At 34.3% G+C, this 6,865-nt stretch overlaps 1 long non-coding RNA gene across 2 annotated transcripts; it reads left to right on the forward strand.

Annotated features, from left to right (window-relative positions):
• Window positions 1-2,687: 2,687 nt before the first annotated feature.
• LOC141707898 (uncharacterized) lies at window positions 2,688-4,567 on the forward strand. Of its 2 annotated transcripts, none has more exons than XR_012569210.1 (4): window positions 2,688-2,906; window positions 3,010-3,208; window positions 3,295-3,386; window positions 3,943-4,567. It is a non-coding gene; the product is annotated as an uncharacterized LOC141707898 (long non-coding RNA). The 2 variants fall into 2 exon arrangements; XR_012569211.1 differs by having other exon boundaries at window positions 3,059-3,208.
• Window positions 4,568-6,865: the final 2,298 nt, after the last annotated feature.

Here is a 6,865-nt window from a genome sequence, read left to right on the forward strand (position 1 = left end):
ATGTCACCATCAACACCATAAAACAAAATGTTCATGGCCTTTTTATCTTTTTGAACTTGTTCAATGTCTGGATCAAACCATTCTGCTCTAGGCTTTGGGACAGATGCTTCATTTCCTGTAGCAGCTCTCATAGGGACATGTGGGCCTTTCTCAATACAATTCACATGCTTCATCTTGAGATAGGAGATGCAGGTGCATCTTCACCTTCCAATGGTGATAGTTGTCTTTGTCCAGAAATGGAATCTTTACTCCAACATCCTTTTTGCTCATCTTGTTAGTTGTTGTGATCTTTAAACTCTTTGTTCTTTAAGAGTTTGCTCTGATACCAATTGTTATTCCCAAACAATCTTAACGAGAATTACAGAGGGGGGGTTTAATGTAATTCTGGCTCCTTTTTTATTTTAAGAACATTTATACTATAAATATATAACTGTGTTTGATTTAGAAATGGTGTGGAATGAAAGTAGAAAAGAAATCAGATCACAAAGTAATCAAATACAAGTATTTAAAAACTTTTTGGTGGATTGAACTTTTCCACCAAAGATATATATATTAAGTTGAGAACTTTGTGTAACAAAATTGTTCACAGCTGATTACAAGTTAAAAATACAAGAACTGAGAAATTCTTTACATACTTTGCTTTTTCTATTTCTCAGGTAATTGCTTACTTGGATACTATTCAACTTGCTACCCTTGGTTTATATATCACCAAGTTACATGATAAAAAGACAATATAATAACACAAGTTATATCTAATCTAATCTTCATGCTGCTACACTTCTCTTTCCAGTATCTTTAAATATCATATGTTTAGCATGGAAATGGAAATACTTCTTTATTCTCTAAATCCTTCAAACAGGCTGTCACATTCCCTTTGCATACAACCAACGCATGTGACTATCAAGTCACTATCAGCTTCTCTTTTGAATTTGAACATCCATTGGAACTTAGATTGATCATCTGTTGGAACTTAGATTGATCATCCGTTGGAACTTAGATTGATCATCCGTTGGAACTTAGATTGATCATCCGTTGGAACTTTGGTTGATCATTCGTCGAGACTTATGTTGATCATCCGCTGACGCTTTGTGAATCATCCGTTGAAACTGTCTTCTTGGCAGTTAACTCTATTTCATTGATACAAGATTATAAGGCATCTAATATTTATAATTCACCATCCTATCTTGCATATCAATCTAGTAGTCAACATGACTTAAGCATTCTACAACTCCTAATTCACTAAGCCATTTAAGTATACAGAAATGTGTTGCTAATCTTATTGTACATAAGCTACTCTTTCAACAGATGTTTAAATGATCATCCGTTGAAATCTACAAAATCACTTAAATAAAGTCTACTTAGTATTTTGTTCAAGTTATCATCAAGTAAACAACATATTCCTAACAGATACCAATTGTTAGGTCATGAATACAACTGTAGAAAGGGGTGAATACAGTTTATACAGATAAATCGAATTAAACAATCAACAAATCATAATTAAAGTGATCTGTTGAGAGTTTAATTATGATTTGTTGAGTGTTTAATTCGATTTATCTGCATAAACTGTATTCACCCCCTTCTACAGTTGTATTAAAGACCTAACAATTGGTATCAGAGCTTGTTTTTGATACAAAAAAGTTTAAGAACTACAATCAATTTATAATGGCAGATAAAGAACCTCAACAAAATCCCCCACCTCCTCTACCGGCCAATCAACCTATCAATCATAATATGAACAAATAGGAGGCTATCAAGGTTCCAATCCTGAAGATATATGAATATCCAATATGGAAGGTGAAGATGGCCATGTGTCTGGAAGTAACAGATCCTGAATATCTGAACATGATTTATGATGGTCTTCATAGGCCAATGAAGCTAGCTGTTGTTGTTGCTGGAGAAGAAGAAAAGATGGTTGATAAGGACAAGAATGACTATTCTCCTGGAGATCTTTCATCCATTATGAAAGATTCAAAAGTGAGACATATTCTTCACAGCAGTCTTGACAATGCTATGTCTAACAAAGTTATTGGATATAAAACTGTCAAAGAGATACGGGATACTTTGGAAGTCAAGTGTCAAGGAACCACTGTTATTAAGAAAAACATGAGGACAATACTGACTCAGGAATATGAACAGTTTGACTCAAAATCTAATGAGTCCTTGACTGAAATCTATGATAGATTTCAAAAGCTGATCAATGACTTGTATCTGGTTCATAAGGAATATGATCTTGAAGACTCTAACTTGAAGTTCCTTCTTGCACTCCCTGAAAAGTGGGACTTAAAAGTCACATCAATCAGGGATAATTATGAACTGGATGATATAGTTATGATAGAAAAGTTTTTAAGTAGCACACCTCAAATCTACAATATTTAAATTTTAAATTAAAATTTTAATCGTTAAAAATATGTATCAGTTAAAAAAACGTAATATGCAAACACTATCAAACAACTTATTCTGACTTAAAAATAAGCTAAAAAATAAGGGCTGCTTATTATAAGGACACCCATTAAAAAAATAAAAACTAAAAATAAGACATCTTTATAGATCAATTTTTAAAAGAGGACATATTAGAAAAACACCCATAAATATAATCAAATTTATTATAATATTCCTACTTTGTTTGATTTTCCTGCAAGTAATTTTTGCTCATAAATACATGTAGTTGAAGTTCCTAAAAGGCTGAGAGGACCGACGGGGATGGATAAGGTTCATACCATAAATATGGACCATCAAGTTGTCCTTCAGATGAATGAAAGGTTCCAACCCGTTTCAGATTAGGACAAAGTAATTTTTGAACTTAGTAACTTCTGAGGGAAACTCGTGAAGCGATGCATGTCATTTACTTATGTTTCTTGGCGTGATGTTCCAAGAACTTTAAAAATACATTATGGAATTATGTCAAGGTATCACATACATTGTTCAATTATCGTGATTTATTTTTCTGCAACATTATCTTTGATTAACTGTACTTGTGTGTTTTCCCTTTTTTGACTTTTTCCAACAAAGATACATTATACCTGATGAATGTGAAACATGGGTGTTGAAAACCATTCAGTCATCTTGGAAGACACGTTAGAGCCGAATTAAGAAGGCACATTATAAAGCATTTGAAACTGATGAAGAACGGCTGGAAAATAGGCCAAATGATATTCCCCCTAAGAGTTTCAAGATGTTGCTGGAGTACTGGAATGGTGAAAGCAAAAAGGTTTCCTAATTCCCCTTGAAATTTCATATTTAATTCTATATTTATATTTGATCTAAGTGACACAAAGGTACTTCACATTTTTATAGAAAAGAGCAGCGACAAATGTAAGAAGTCGATGTGAGTATACAGACACGCACACTACTGGTCCAAAGACTTCGCACAAATTCGAAACAATATGGTATGTTAGTACTTATCATGAATGAAAAACATAAAATTTATATAGGCCATAATCTCAATTATGCAAATTAACCTCAATAATCTAGTTGTTATGCAAATATATGAATGTGGGCGACCTTCGGGTTACATATATTGTTATAAATCTCGAAATTAATTTTCTATATTTCTTTTGCCTAACTTGTTCATTTTTGTTAAAAAAAAAGACAAAGAATCAGTGTCCACCACTGGAAGCAGAGGTATTTGTTAAGAATCATGAGCGTACTGATGGTCGTGAGTATAAGACCAACACTAAAGAAATAAAAAACAAGATTGTAAGTCTTTTTTATTAATTTTAGTGCTTCGGAATATCCGTTAATGTCGCAAGATGGTTAATTAGTTGTGTTTTGTGATTTGTTTGGTGTTTAGTAGATTTATTTATGTACCTAAATGTATTTTTGATTTAATGATTACTAATTGTGAATTTAATTGGTTTAAATTGTTCGATTATTTTAAAATAAGTTAGTGATGCATTTAAATTATTGTGTGACCGAGTGTTCATTTATTTTTCTGGTATGTAGAAATAGATTAAAGAAAAAATCAGTATGAGCAAAGATCCCAACAAGGAACTACTTTCTGATGGAAAAAAACATGGGCCATCTTAGCTCCATGGAAGATGTCCTGATGCTACAAAAGGTTACTCCAGTACTGCTGTTTGATAAACACTTATGTACTGGAGTTGGCAGGATAGATAAAGCAGATTCTGGTGAGTGAAGTCGAGGCATCGATGACCAAGAAGGTAGAATAAGAAGTGGATATGCAAGTCAACAAGAAGGTGCAGGAGAACATGGCCTGGTTACTTAAAAAAAATAGCCGACGCAAATCCAGACATCACAATCAATCATCAAGATTTCTGCACAACTAGCGATGATGACAATTACCTCACACCAGTTATTGGAGGCTCTGAACTTTAGATTTTAGATGTGTACCTTTTTACATATACTAGTACAAAGTGTTATCGTACTAGCTTTCAAATGTTTATTTATCGTCCTAGACTAAGTACCTATTCTTTTGAGTATGTGGAGTTGGTGAATTGTGTGAAAACTGTAGTATTTGGTGGGGTTTGTGAAAACTAATTTGGAGTTTGGTTTAAATTTTTTATTTTGTTGACTTGGATGAAAACCAGGTTCTATGGCATGTTGAATTTACAAACCATTCCTGTCAAATTTTTTTTTGAAAAATATGTTACATTGGGTACTTAAATGTTACAAAGAAATTGGTATAATACAAATCATTACTGTTACAATATGCATCAAAGGTAATATTAAAGTATGTCTATAGTATCACATTATGTATGTTATCTTTGCAAACAAATGGGGCCTAACATGTGGGGCCCACACGTGGGCCCCACCGGTGGGCCCAAAATGGGGCCCACCTGTGGGGCCCACCGGTGGGCCCCATTTTTTTTGGAAATTCTAAGTGCAAAGGTAACATATATATTATGATACTATAGACATAGATTGATGTTACCTTTGACAGCTATTGTAACAAAAATGTGAATGTTACACCAGGGCAAAAATAATGTTACCTTAAGGGCCAAAGGTAACTCGAAAAAAAGCAAATTAATTTTTATGTTCCCTTAGGGCTTTTTCTGGCTGTGGTAACATTGTTTTGGGCCTGTTGTAACATTTTCTTGATGTTGCTATAGGCCAATTCATGGCGTAGTGTGAAGATGTGAAGATTAGAGATATCGACCAGTCAATTTCTCATTATCGACAAGTCAAAATGTATATAGAGATATCAGATATATCGACAAGTCATCTCTACATATAGAGATCTAGAGACCTTGACAAGTCAAGAACACTTATAGAGAACTCAGAGACCTCGACAAGACAAATACACTTATAGAGAACTTATCGAGATGTCACTTCTATATAGAAAAAAATGGAGATCTCGACATAAACCTCAAATACAGTAATATAGACAAGTTGAAGATTCAATATTACCAATCAACAAATGATCTATTCACTTAGATTGTAAAGTATACAAAAGAAGCTTGAAGAGTACAAGATCAATGTCTAAGATTAACTGACAAAGGATGGTCACAGACCTACAAGATTTGCAAAGATTTACTAAGCCAAAAATAGAAAGAATCAAAGGTAGCTTAGAAAAGGGTTTAATATATCTTATTTCATGTTGTGTAAACCCGTGTTTACTAATCTATAAAGTAAACACCGGTCCTTTATTTTAGTTGAAATAAACAGATTTAAATTTTCTTGTACTCTCTCAAGGAAGAAGTTGAGTACTTATATTTTTAAGAACACAAAATTTGTAGAAAGACAAACTTAATTAATACAAATTAAGTGAGTTTTGAAATATTATGCTTGTTGTTTTATTTCAGTTAAACACAATATCTCTGCAAATTATAAACTGCTTTATTAACAATTATCCAAACTTTTAAAAAGGCTAAAAATCAAGAAAACACATTCACCCTCATGTGTTGTACTCAATATCTAACAGAGAGATTGAGTAGGTATACTGGAGATTCGGAAAGAGGAGAAAGAAATAATAATGGAAAGATGATCAGGGGCGCAATCCCCAGCCACGAGGACCAGTGATTAATACAATTTTTGGAGGATCGACTGCAGCCGGATTGTCTAAAAACTCAAGAAAAGCTTATGTTAGAGAAGTCATGCACATCATTGGAGAAGCTACGAAAAGGGTCAATACAAGAGTGGCAATGACATTCGATGATTTTGACTTGGAAGGGGTCATGTTTCCCCATGACGATCCCCTAGTCATAACACCAATCATAGGAAACATCTTGGTAAAGAGAGTCCTTGTAGACAATGGACTATCGGTAGACATCTTACACTATGATACCTTCATAAGAATGGGATACAATGATTCTCAATTAACCCCAACTGATATGTCGATATATGGTTTCGCTGGAGTTGAATGTTCGGTCGAATGCATAATTAAACTACCTCTAATAATGGGGTAGGATCCCAGACAAGCCACACAGATGTTGAATTTTATGGTGGTTAAGGCTTGATCAACATATAATGCGATCATGAGGAGGACATGTATATATGCCTTCAAGGCAGTCCCCTCATCCTACCATTCCGTAATCAAGTTTCCAACCAGAGACGGGATAGTAGAAGAAATAGGAGACTAGAAGATACCAGAAGCTATTATGTAGCCTCGCTGAGGGCCGATATAGCCGGGGGACAGTTCGTGCCCATCGAATATCAGGATATCCGTGAGAATGATGAGAAGCAAGGAAAACAGGTCAAAGATTTGATCCCGATCCCTTTGGTTCCCGAGGATCCCGAGAAAGTAACTTTCATTGAAGCATCATTGGAGGAGCCCCTTGGAGGAAATTTAATAAGGTTCTTGCAAGAGAATAATGATGTTGTTGCATGGTCGGCAGCATATATGCCCAATATAGATCCGGAGTTGATCACCCACAAGTTGAATGTGGATCTGAATTGAAAGATTGTA

This window comes from Apium graveolens, chromosome 2 (assembly GCF_009905375.1).
Source record: "Apium graveolens cultivar Ventura chromosome 2, ASM990537v1, whole genome shotgun sequence".
NCBI classification, from domain to species: Eukaryota; Viridiplantae; Streptophyta; class Magnoliopsida; order Apiales; family Apiaceae; genus Apium; species Apium graveolens.